The sequence below is a fragment of the Pelmatolapia mariae genome, linkage group LG7, assembly GCF_036321145.2.
Source record: "Pelmatolapia mariae isolate MD_Pm_ZW linkage group LG7, Pm_UMD_F_2, whole genome shotgun sequence".
NCBI lineage: Eukaryota > Metazoa > Chordata > Actinopteri > Cichliformes > Cichlidae > Pelmatolapia > Pelmatolapia mariae.
The window spans coordinates 59,176,471-59,188,791 of record NC_086233.1 but is presented as its reverse complement, the minus strand read 5'-3'; the positions used below and the strand labels follow the sequence as shown (position 1 = coordinate 59,188,791).

At 41.6% G+C, this 12,321-nt stretch overlaps 1 protein-coding gene across 2 annotated transcripts in view; it reads left to right on the top strand.

Annotated features, from left to right (window-relative positions):
• Positions 1-12,321, top strand: part of b4galnt4a (beta-1,4-N-acetyl-galactosaminyl transferase 4a) — a 140,029-nt gene that overhangs the window by 21,309 nt on the left and 106,399 nt on the right. The window contains exon 1 of one of the 2 annotated variants that reach the window (XM_063479976.1): positions 8,569-8,655. The exons of the other annotated variant lie outside the window; for it this stretch is intronic. The gene's annotated coding sequence lies outside the window, so the exon portion shown is untranslated. Of the gene's footprint in view, positions 1-8,568; positions 8,656-12,321 lie in introns of those variants that run through there. 2 annotated transcript variants of the gene reach the window in all.

Here is a 12,321-nt window from a genome sequence, read left to right as displayed (position 1 = left end):
TTTGTTTTATACTGAGAAAATATTTAATCATATTTCTTTTTTTTTATATATATATCACAGATCCTCCTGACTGTACAATAAGCCACTTTAAGCTTATATCAAGTCCTGTTTATACCACCCAGCATGAATAACAGCACTTCAGAGGTGTGTAGTTGATATCAGAATGAGAGCTGAATACCACACTTGGTTTGATCTCAAGCTAGCCGTGCTTTTATTTAATATTAAAGCATCAATATCTATTTTTTTTCAGTAAGGTTTGATAAGTCATCATAATGCTGTAGACTTTAATAGATGGAAAGATTAATTGTAGCTTTCAGTTTCCAAAAATAAGAAGATGATGTTTGAATATCCCAGTTGAAAGTTATGTAGCATTGTAGACAAACGCTTACCAGTCAATACTTCCACCATATTATCCCAGTATGGGACTAATTAGCAGGCTGACCCATTGATTGGTATGTAGTGGTGTGCATTCTGGGTGACAAACTGACCTGCTTTTGTTTCATGTGTAGCATGATCTAGTTTATTGATCTAAAAGTAACAAAAGCTATGATATTTTCCGAGGACGTGTTTCCATATATTTTATCCATAAATATACTTATATGAAGTCCAGCTTGTTGTGTAGTCTTTGCCAGTAGAGTTCTGGTCCACTTTGAGGAGTTGAATCATAATCTGCCAGTGCCATGCTAGAAAAAGGATAAAGTCTTTAAAATTCTAGCACTTCAGCAGCTTCAGTATTTTGTACATCCAAGCTGAGAAGGCTGCATCTTGTGGTTCTGGTGCTGTTTCACTGACTTGTCAAGTCAATTAGCAACCCCCCATCATGAGAGGAAGGAGCTAACTGTCCTAGTGTCAGACTATACGTGCCAAGGTTTCTTTCATGCCATTGAGGAATCAATGGGGACTTGTTTCTGCATGTGGCACTTTTTTTCTTTCTTCGTTTTGTGTGGAGGTGGTGTGGAAATCGATGGCTTTTAACTCAGACGAACAGCAATTCAGATGGGAGCCAAGCGTTTAATGAAATCCTGCCCACCAGAGACACACTCGCCCAATTTGTCTGATGCACAAAAATGTGTGATCTTTAACAAGTAGATCTTCCAGATACATATTTTTAACCATACCCACCAACTATCCCATAAGTGCATTACCTTTGGTAGGATTCGTTGTGACATTGTAGCAAGTTGAACTGTTTCCCAGTTAGTGTCAACGTATAGCTATCTATAGGTGATGAGTCTGTGCCAAGCCAATTACTTAACCCTGACCCAGGGTGACAAGGAATCAGAGAAGCTCTGGACATAGTGGCTATATGTAGTTTTGAAAGAAAGCAGTGATCCAGCTCTAATGTGGGAGCTGGAAGCACCCTGGGCTCCAAGCTGAAGCTGGAAGGAAGCGGCGGAAAATGCAGGCACTATTGAATGTATACTGCTGGGACAAAAAAGCCCAGCCACACACAATGAAACACTGATAATATGATTACAGGGTCTAAAGTCTAGACTTGAGGCCTCAGGGACTTCATTCTGTCTCTGTATTTCTCTTTTTTCAACCTTTATCACATGTACTTTTTTACAAACTTATCGTCATGAGGGCCGATAGCATCTCTTTGTAATTTACTGAGAGGAGAGGGATACCCCAGAGACATCCATTCTTATTCACCTTTCACAAGAAAAACCTCTCAGAGGCCATGTCCAACCTAATGGGGATACTCTTTAAGTTTTATGAGTCTTTTCAGCTTGTATTTTAGAACTCACAATATGCCTGAGTGCCAAAACAATGGAAAATACCCCATGCTTTCTTCCTCCGTGAATTGAAAAGCTAGAAAATAGTACTGGTCTTGCATATTTTACATCGATATTTTTAATAAGTAATGAGGATAAAGCCATCCACTCATTTTTTTAACCCTTATCCAACTTCTGCAGTGTGGTTGGAGCTTTTCCCAGCTCTCATTAAGCAAGTGGACACCTGGACAGGTTAACCTAGAATAGGGAAACCGACAACCACATATATGATACACAGCCAGTTAGATTTAAAATCACTATTTAATCTAGTAGATGTGTATTTAGACTGTAGCAGAAAGTGAGTCAACTGCAATTGTGAAATTGTACAACTCCAGTTCCAAAAAGATGAGACCGTGTGTAAAATGTAAAAAAACAAATCTCATAAGCCCAGACTTTATTTACAATAAAACATGTCACATTTTTACATTTACTTATTTTTTACTATTTCATTAAAAACATTAGCTCATTTTAAATTTAAGAGCAGAGACGTATCAAAATTAGGATGAGGTCAACAAAAGGCTGGAAAAGTAAGTGGTACTAAACAGAGCAGGAGGAACATTTTGCTATTCATTAGATCAACTGGCAGAAACATGACTGCATATAAAAAGAGCATCTTATAGAGGCAGAATTTCTTGTCAAGATAAGCAGAGGATCACCAATCTGCATTTATAAAACTGTGAAAGAATTTTAGAATGTTTCTTAATGTAAGATTGTAAAGACTGTGAGTATCTCATCATCTATGGTACATAATGTTGTGGCAGGGTGTGGCTTGGGGCTCAGCTGCAGGGGAGGCTGAGACACACCGGAGCTCCATCAGCCAATTACGTCTCCCCTATAAAGGATGTGCCAGGACCTGAGGTGGTGTTGTGAGTTTGGGTGGCATCTGAAAAGCTGCGATAGAGTATTAGAGGATACAACAACCAAATAAAATGTTGTAAAGTGCGAACTATATGGTCGGGTCCGTCGTTCTGTCACAGTAGTGCCGAAACCCAGGATCGTGGCATGGCAGAACCATGACTGACCCAGACAGTGGAGGCGCTGGCCCCCATGGTGGCTGAGCAACCAAATAACTCAATACAGGTTAAAGCTCTATCATGCAGTGAAGAAGGCATGTATCAACATGATCAACAAATGCTGCAATGTTCTCTGGACCAAAGTTTAAAAAAACTCAGGCAAAGTGGAAAACTGTTCTGTGGCCAGACAAATCTAAATTTGAAATTTTGGGGGGGAAAACATGCCATGACGCCATGTCATCAGACCAAAGAGGAGAGGGACCATCCATCTGGTTTATCGGTTTTTAATGGTTATTACCCTTCAAAGCATAGGCATATAGGCACATGCTGAGGAGGGTGTAGTACCATTATCTTTCTAAATAACACCAATATTGTTGGACCTTTTTTCCTTTTTTTTTTTTTTTTTTTTTTTGTTCCCACCTTATACTGCAAATTGTTGCTAAATGTATATCATTTTTGTTTCTTGATTTTTATCTTAAAGCTTTTTATTATGTGACTAAACATCTTTAATTTGAAAACTTAGGTTTCTGTAGAAAGGCTGTAGAAAGTAAAAGATGCTGAAACGTCATGTGTAAACTCTTCGAGCATGCCATTGTGAGTTCCCTCTTTCATGTTCAGAAATATCCATGTGAAGGAATATTGATGTAGCATTAAATTTTCCATGTGAAGCTTTTGACATCTAGTGCCAGTATCGAACGTGTTTGAATGATGATGTCCGTGTATTGATTCTAGCGTGTGCACCAGTAGATGGACAGGCCCACATATCTATTTGCATGAGGTAATACCCATTTTCTTTTTGGTGTTATTTGGAGCAGAAATGTGTGTTAACATGCAATCACCCAGTGTGTACAACCATGAAAATAATGAAACGGAGCCTAAGCATGATTGCTCATAACAATGTTGATCTTGCATCACATGTTTGCCCACACAGATGCACACAACACACAACGCAGACCCCTGCGAATTCTACATCAGTTTATGGAGATTGCCCATGCTTATCATGATTGAACAGAGTGGCATCGTGAGAGTTGGAGCAGGATTAGACCTAACCCCTCTAAGGGCTCTTTCCAGTGTTTTTTATTGTGTGTGTTTGTGGAATTGTTGAAATTGCTTGCCTGCCTCTCACACGCCATCTGGGTTTTTTTTTCTTTGTTTAACATAAGCTTCAATCAATATTTGTTTTTGACTATATGCTTATGTGGTGATTGCTTTGAAGAGCCCAATTTGCAAAGACAAAACTCTGCCTCTGTATGCTTTTTTTGTGCCTAATTGTTCTCTAATGCAAATTGAATAATGAGCTATGTGCTGTCCTTAAAGTTACAGGACACTGATGTATCTCAACATACATGTATCTACAGTGGTGTATTTCGTCTCTCTGACGAAACACACCAACAGTCTGCACTTTTCTCTTGTCCTTACCTCTCTAATTGGGCAATTCAGTTGGCCAAGAGCATCTTTGCCAGTATTTCTCTTTTCAGCTAGCTGCTGAAACACAGAGGGAATCAACGAATCATGGCAATCATGGCTTCAATGTAATTGGCTGCCTCAGCCAGTAATCATGCCTCAGGGCTTCCTGATAATAATAGTGCATCTCTTCTCCCTGATTGTCTAAAGGCATTTCAGTGAGATGTTATCTTTTTTTTCTCCCTTACTCATTTTTACAGTGAAGGAAATGTGGAAGGGGGGAACCTCACCAGAGGGCCTGTTGTGCATGAAGAAAAAATAACTAGGAAAAATCACTTTTGCTTTGCCTTTGATTTTAGATTTAGCAATTGCTTTCTACCTTGTATCCATCTCAAACTTGCTGTAGGTAGGTTACAAATGAATACACAACTGGACCATATGTGCGCATTTGTCTGTGCACTTGTTGGGAGATAGTCAGCATGCATGCTTGGTCAGCAGCCTTTTTCATCTTCTGTTGACCTGGTTTCTGATGTCAAGCGCTGGCATGGTCAAGGGTGGTGAGTAGGTGCTCAATTCATCCTGAGCAGTAGACATTTGACAGTATTGGTCCACCATTAGACTCTGTGATGGATGCTGCACAGAGCAAGAACAGATGGGCAGAGGCTGCTAAGAATGGAAATGGAATTTGTTCATAGATATACTGCAGAAATTCATTCATCCTACGGTATAGTTTGTAAGAAAAACAACATTCATTCACATTTCATTTTCTACAGTTTACATCCTGCAAACACTACAGCAGATTAATCTTTTGCAAACTTCACTGGCAGACTACAGAAGATTGTATGGATGAAGGGATGGGAAACATGCTACTAACTATACTATATCAATTTGCTTTTTAATGTGATACACAACGCTAGTGTGTGTCTCTGTTCCTCTGCTTATTTTTCCTCAGTGCTTACTGTATCACTGATGTGTGTTTGCATACCCATAGCCAGGACCCTGCAGTGTATGCATGAGTGTTTGCTGTCCTCCCTAGTTGTTTGCCCCTGTTTGTACGGATGAATACAAATTGGGCAGCGTTCCTTATGGCTAGATTTGCCATAGTGAGTAAGATTTTTATCCCCTCACTCCCTATTTTGTGATCTGTTAACACAGACATTAGTCAGCTCCTGGCAGAAGTTTGGTGTTACCCATGTCCCTTGACACAGCCCATAGTCATTTTACTTTGTGTTACAAGTAATATTGTCACGCCCTCTGTATTTTCTTGTGACCCTTAGTGCAGGCCATAGTGTGAGCGCTCCTGGCCTATTGTCTTGAGCAATCAACATCATGTGCATTTTTGCTGTTCTGTATGTGTCATGCTACTTGTTTTTGTTTCCTTTGACCCTTAAATTTTGCCTTAAGTAGTTTTGCTGGCATTGGTGTTGCATCCCTTTCCCTTAACCGATTGTTCTCGCTCTTTGCATGAACCAGAAAGTGTTTCACTCGAGCAAAACCTGTTCCAGTGTGATTTTCTTTTTTTTTCCCTGCTCTGAGGAGCAAGAAGTGAGAGGGGAACCCTTGGGTGAAAAAAAACAAAAAACAGCCAGCAGGAGGACACATGCCCTCCTTTTCTGGGATTCTATTAGTGATTTGTGCAGCGTATTTGTCTGACTACATCATCATCACTCTAACATTATACAGTGGCCAAATAGTAGAACTTATCCAAGATTTTGCCTTCATTTCTGTGAGCGACACTATTTACGAAAGTCTCTGTAGTCATGAAGAATTATGCGTCACTATATTCCCTTACTACCACTGCCTGCTACTGAGAGAGAAAAGGTCAGTAATGATGTCCACCATCTCACAGAGTGCTGACTAACTGACAGACAGGCTGCAGTGTGTGAGACTGGGCAGTGCTCTGTCTGATTTGGTGATGTGTGGTACAGGAACTCTACAGGGAACTGTGCTATCTCCATTCCTGTTCACCTTGTACACCTCAGACTTTCAGCACAACTCTGAGTCATGCCACTTACAGAAATAGTCTGATGATTCTGCAGTGGTCGGATGTATTGGTGATGGGCAGGAGGAGGAGTGGAGAGCACTAGTGGGTTTTTTTTAGTGGAGTGGTCTGGGAGAAATCATCTGCTTCTTCTAAATGTGAGTAAGACTGGAGAGATGGTGATCAACCTGAGAATGAGATGTCTGCAACACTTGTTTCTATCCAGGATGTTGATGTGATGGAGCAGCACAAGTAATTGGGCATCTTCGCTTCCACATCAACATCAGGCTGAATTGGAACACCAACACAAAGGCTGTATACCAAAAGGGAAAGAAAGTTACTTTCTTCCAGTGTGTACCCCACGTTTTCTCTATGACTGGGATAGGTGAAGCACGGATAGATGGGCGATTTCTTGTCACCCTCGTCATCAATCATCAGTCATCACTGCTCAGTTTTCTAGCCCATTCCATGACCTGCAGAGTTGACAATGAAGACATGGACATTATTAATAAAACATGAATCTTGATTGAAAACACTTTAGTTGTTGCACTAATCAATTGTTTGTGGATCAAGGCATGCATGAAATGCTTTTAATTTATGTATGTTCTCGATAGTTCATGTGGTTTTACATGGTGCTTTTCCACACATGAAGTCATGAATATATTCATGCTAACTGATGAAGCCTTACAGTAAAGTACCAAGAGTATTTTAATTGTCTGTCATTTCTGTTCAGTAACATGTGAGATTGAAAGTATTTTTTCCAAACATTGTAATGGTAAAATGTATAATTAAATAGTGAATTTATAGACATGACATGAGAAGGTTTCACTCAATTTAGAAAACATGTTACTTGTTTGCATTCAGCAATGAGGAAATTGGACTCATCTGAGCATGACCGGGGTTTTTAGCAAATTTGAAGTTGTTTGTGAGTTAGTGGAAAAATAAACAGCAGTGTGAATCTTTATTAGAATTTGAAATTGTATATTTGGGGACAAATACAAACTGAAAACCAAGAAAAGGGAACACAGAGCTTTTAACATCTGACTGACAGCTGAACTTGCTGTGTCGCCATCATTAGAGATAGATGGGACTTCAGAAGCCATTTAAGAAGAAAGAACGTATTCCTTCTTTCAAAACTATTTTCGTCTGTCCTTTCTCACATATTTCCTGTCCTCTTCCTTACATCTTCAGTGGGAGACGCTGTGTAAGGAAAATGCCCTTGCAATTAAAGAAATCGGAATGTACCCCACCTCTTTCTTTTCTCCTGTCCCTCCTTTTATGTAGTTGCATTTTCCAGCAAACCATCACACTTTCTTTTAGCTGTGGTTCTCTCCATATTCTTTTAATCCCTCTGGTGGCTAATATTAAAAAAGTAAAGAAAAAATAATTTTCTCTGTTCTTTTGCATCCCTCAGCATGTCCTTTTACCTCAGTCTCCCACTATGTCTGTGCCCTCTGTTCCCTTCCCTTTTCTCCTCCATCCTCCCCAATCTCGGACTCACAGCTTTGCCTTTGCGCGAGGTGGACCAAGCTTATCTCTGCTCCTGCAAACATTCATTCACCGTTGCTGTCCTCCACTCTTCCGTCCACTCTTTTTACTCCTCATCTGCTGTCCTCCTCACCTCTCTGCGCACTTCTCCTTTCTCCTCTTCGTTCCAATTTCCTCTGCTCAAATGAGATGTTGTGTACTGAGGAGAGTGTGTACATTCCTTATCACCAGCTCCTGTCTGGGTATTAGTTGGGCGAAATGGTCCTGTAATGAAACAGAGTACTGCTGTGCAAACACACACCAACCCGGTTTATAGGTGTTTTGGTGTGTGTGTTGGTGTATACGTGTGTGCGCTTGTGCATGCACATGTACATCCTGACAAGTGGCTGATTAAGGTCACCCTCTGTCTCATCTCATTATTTTTGCCGCTGTCCTTTTCTCTCTTTCTGTCATTCTCATTTGCCTCTTCCTATTACTTCTCTCTTACTATTTATCTCTGTTCCTGTCTCTGTGTGTCCTGCTTATAAAGAAGTATGTCTGATTAAACTTTAAGTTTATAGAACGCAAGTGGATACGGCCTGCGTGTAATTTGTCTGTCTTTTGAGTCCTTGCCATACTTATCAACCCACATCCCCTCACCCGACACTGTGGCCTGTTTCCTCTGTTTTCTACTGTTCAGCATGCATAGTAGATGTGTTTAGCAACAATAGCAGAGTGACAGTCTGGGCCCCCTCTTGTTCGTTACAGGGCTGTATTGTCTGGCCTATTTGTTGAATGTCCTCAGTCTTTGCATAACTTGTTGCAGAAGCAATGCTTTCACGAGTCCACTGTAAGCAGAATGAGCTTTTGTCTTTAGCAGAGACAGACTTCCCCTAACAGCCCCCTTTTCTGCAGTCCTGCACAATCGACAGACTTCTTTCACTTTTACACCCTTTTGGCATGTACTGATCGCTCTTCAGGAGCCTGCATTGAATAGGGGATGAGACCTAAAGATAAGGTAATGCCTGTTAAGATACCTGCACACTGTGAGATTGCAGTAATTCCATACGTTTTAGAAGTTTGCTACAAGCAAACATTGTGTGTGTGGCATACATACTGCGGTTCTAATAAGCTGTTTAGGGCGTCATTTTGGATACATATAAGCTGTAGGATAACATCTACTGAATAGCTGGATGCATGTCAGGTGCATGTCTGCAGTTATTGCCACGTCACATGATCTGTAGTGGTCTTTAGACTCAGACAACCCAAATCACACTGTGGTAGATTTAAACTTTATCCAATTGAAAAGCTGGTGTTGACTTTCTCTTCATGAGGTAATGTTTTAGTGAGCTTTTTCCCTCATGAATATGTTTTTAGAATCATCACAACTTTGTATTGAAGCGCTGATTGTCAGTCCATTTGCTTCATCGCTTGTCTGTTTATGTATTAACTAAAATCTAAAGATTGTATTGGGAACAGAAAGGGGAATTGCAAAATAAAACACCAATTGAAAAAAGAAGTTCAGAGATGGAAGAGGGGTGCAACCAGAAGACAGAGAGACAGTAAGTACACTGCTGCAATCGAAGGAGAGAGGATGGAACGATTGTGTCAGGTTAATACTAGCTCACGACTCGAGGGAAGTCTTGCTTTTCCTTTCCTGCCGGTGTATACATCGAAAGCAGGATAATAACGTTAGTATTGTGAATGGTAACAGATCGAAATCTGCTTTTCTGCCTCTAGCTCATGTTCGGGTCAGCATTGTTGCCCAAGGCGGTGGTTTTCAAGATTAAATCCTCCTACAGGGTGAATGCCTGGTTTCCCAGAGAGATAACTACAAAGGTCCATAGAGACAGTGAAAGCTGGTTTATATCTCAAGCATTGGCTGTTAGTGCCCCTCCTATCAGGTTCTCATTAGTTGAGGTTAAACAGAATGAAAAATCTTGTGTTTATACAGTGCTGTGTAACTTATGCGTTTAGCTAAGGTTTCAATCAGGTATGCATCACTTGACTCAGTAGGTCATAAATGGCTGCAGAGTAAGTTTAAATATGGGTGACAGTACGTTCCATATCAGTCACAGGTGAATAAATCAAGGCAGCTCCTCGCCGCTCGGCTCCTCTCCTCCCCTCGTCTCCTCTTCCCGTTTTCAGACAGCTACCACAAAATGCTTTGCTATTATCTCAAATTGACATGACAACTATGACAACATTTCGCAAAAATGTCTAATGTCATAAAAATGAAAAAGCAATGACAAGTCTGGACAGATATGGATCAAAGCTGTGATTTGACTGGTTGGCAGAGACAGACTGTGGGGCATAAAAAGACAATGTAGACAATATCTGAGATAAAACCTGTACGGAGAAAAGTGTAGCAGTTATTTAAAACAAAGGACAAAAGTGATTTGTAATTGTTTCAAATTTGCTTATAATGGCTTAGTAAAAAAAACAGGATGACAACATCCCTGTGACTATGAAAAATTGATGCTTGTCTAGTAATTGCAATGATTTTTATTTTTTTTTTGCAATTGGCTACTGATTGCAAGTAGTTGTGGTAACCAACTGGTTGCTCACAGGTGAGCCACTTTCTTTTTTCTTTTTTTTTGCCTGTCCCGTTTGGATCTTTAGCCATCAGAATTGTTGTTTGAAGGCCAAGAAAGATGCCAAGCGGATTTATTTTACCAATTGGATCATCATGGCCTTGCCATATTGGTCCATTTGATTGACCTTTATTATAATTATGAATTTATTTGATTTGATTTTCAGTTGTTACAGACGGGACAGACATGACTGGGGGATGGGACAGGGAGAAAGAATGAAAGAAAGAGAGGGAGAGAAAGAAAAATGGAGGGGAGAAGAGATGGTGAGAAAGGGGGGAAGAAAAGAAAGAGAAAACAAACAAAACACCTGGATCACCTGTATGGAGATAAGCAAAAACAGAAGAGAAAACAAACAAAAAAGAGCAACATAATAAATACAACACCATCACAGTAAACTAGCTAACAGTAGATACTAAATATTACATGTTATTGTGCAGTACACAAGATCGACAGCGCACAATGTGCTTTGAGGTAGCAGCCAAGAAAGGTGTAGTTTGTGTCTGTGAACACCCGTGTGTACACCTGTGTGCACACCTGTGTGGATCAGCACGCTTGTATTCAAAAGGTTTCTCCATGTAATGATCTGCTAGGGAGTGTGGGGAGCCATAGCCCCGTCCCCCAGGGCATGAAGCAGGTATGGAGGAGATCCAGGCCCCAGACATTCAGAGGCCCCAGAATACGAGGACCCAAGGAGGACCACCAGGGGGGCAACCGTGCCACCCTCCTGGGAAGAGCTGAGGAGAGCCCCAAATGAGAGGTCACCCGGCAGCCACGGAGCAGAGGCCAGAGGGGGTGGCAGTGACGTGCCCGCGGGCTCTGCCGGCAGCCAGCTGTGCCAGAGAGGACCGGGCCTCAGGCCCAGAGGCCATAGGGCACCCCACCCCCCGGAAGGGGCCCAGCTGGGCCACAGGCGCCAGGCCCCGCCAATCGGCCACCAGGAGTGAGTCGGTACATACATGAGCGCCCAGCCCCAGACACCAAGAACCACCAACACACCAACGTCTGAGGGCATCGGCCACTGGCAGGGAGTGTGGTGAGGGGAGATAGGCCTCCATGCCTCGGAGAGCCTGAGATGTTCCCAGAGAGGTGGAGTCTAAGACCCAAGCTGACATATAGACACAGACGAACAGGTGCACGCAGACACAAACGTGCATTCCCACCCCCACAAACAAATACTCGGCACTCACCCGACGTGGAGACAGACACAAATAGACACTGTACACACATTCACACTCCCCAAACATACTCTATATCCCAGGTCCGGGTACCCCTGCGCCCAGAGGGGCAAACCGTACCCGGACCCAGGAGATGTAACCCTTCTCTCTGGGGTCGAGGAAAGCAGGCCGTCTCCTTATCTGCAGTAGCAGGGAGGCCCCGCATCCCAGACCCCAATCAGACGGCCAGCACCTGCTCCCAGCCCCCCAGCCCCGACGGTTAACAAACGGGGGTGAGTGAAGACCCCAAACCTCCCTCCACCCGCTCATATGTAGTGTTGCTGCGTGCTGTTCTAAAGTGCATTTAAAACACAGGAGGGCACTCCTTGTGATTGGAAGTGATTCCACAGACTGCCAAGTGGGATGCAACCTGTCTCCAAATAATCACCAGCCTGTGAAGAAACTGTAGATATATTTTTAAGAATGACTTTGACTTGCAGTGTTTTTGTTCTAGATTCTTTGCATAAAGACCAATAATTGCTTATAATTTTATATAAACATGCATCTGAAAGTTCACCCACGTCTGTACTGCAACTATCAAAGACCTCGGCAAAGAGTCATGATACCGCAGGAGTTTCTAAAGGAAATGAATATCTACTCTTATATGTATGAGTAGTGTACTTCATTAAGAAACATTCATTTTTCCATACCACAACATATGCACTTTATCAAAATTAGCGACTGTCTTAATGAAACTCGCTAATTTGTATGTCTGTTTCTTATTACATTACTTATTGCATTCAAATGCTAGCTGTGTCCTATGTTGCACATATTCAAATAAATTAGTTATAGATGTCACCTTGCTTAATAGTCACAGTTTTTTTAACTGCTCTTTACATCCCTATTGAACCAGACAATTTTTGTAAAATAGCTATT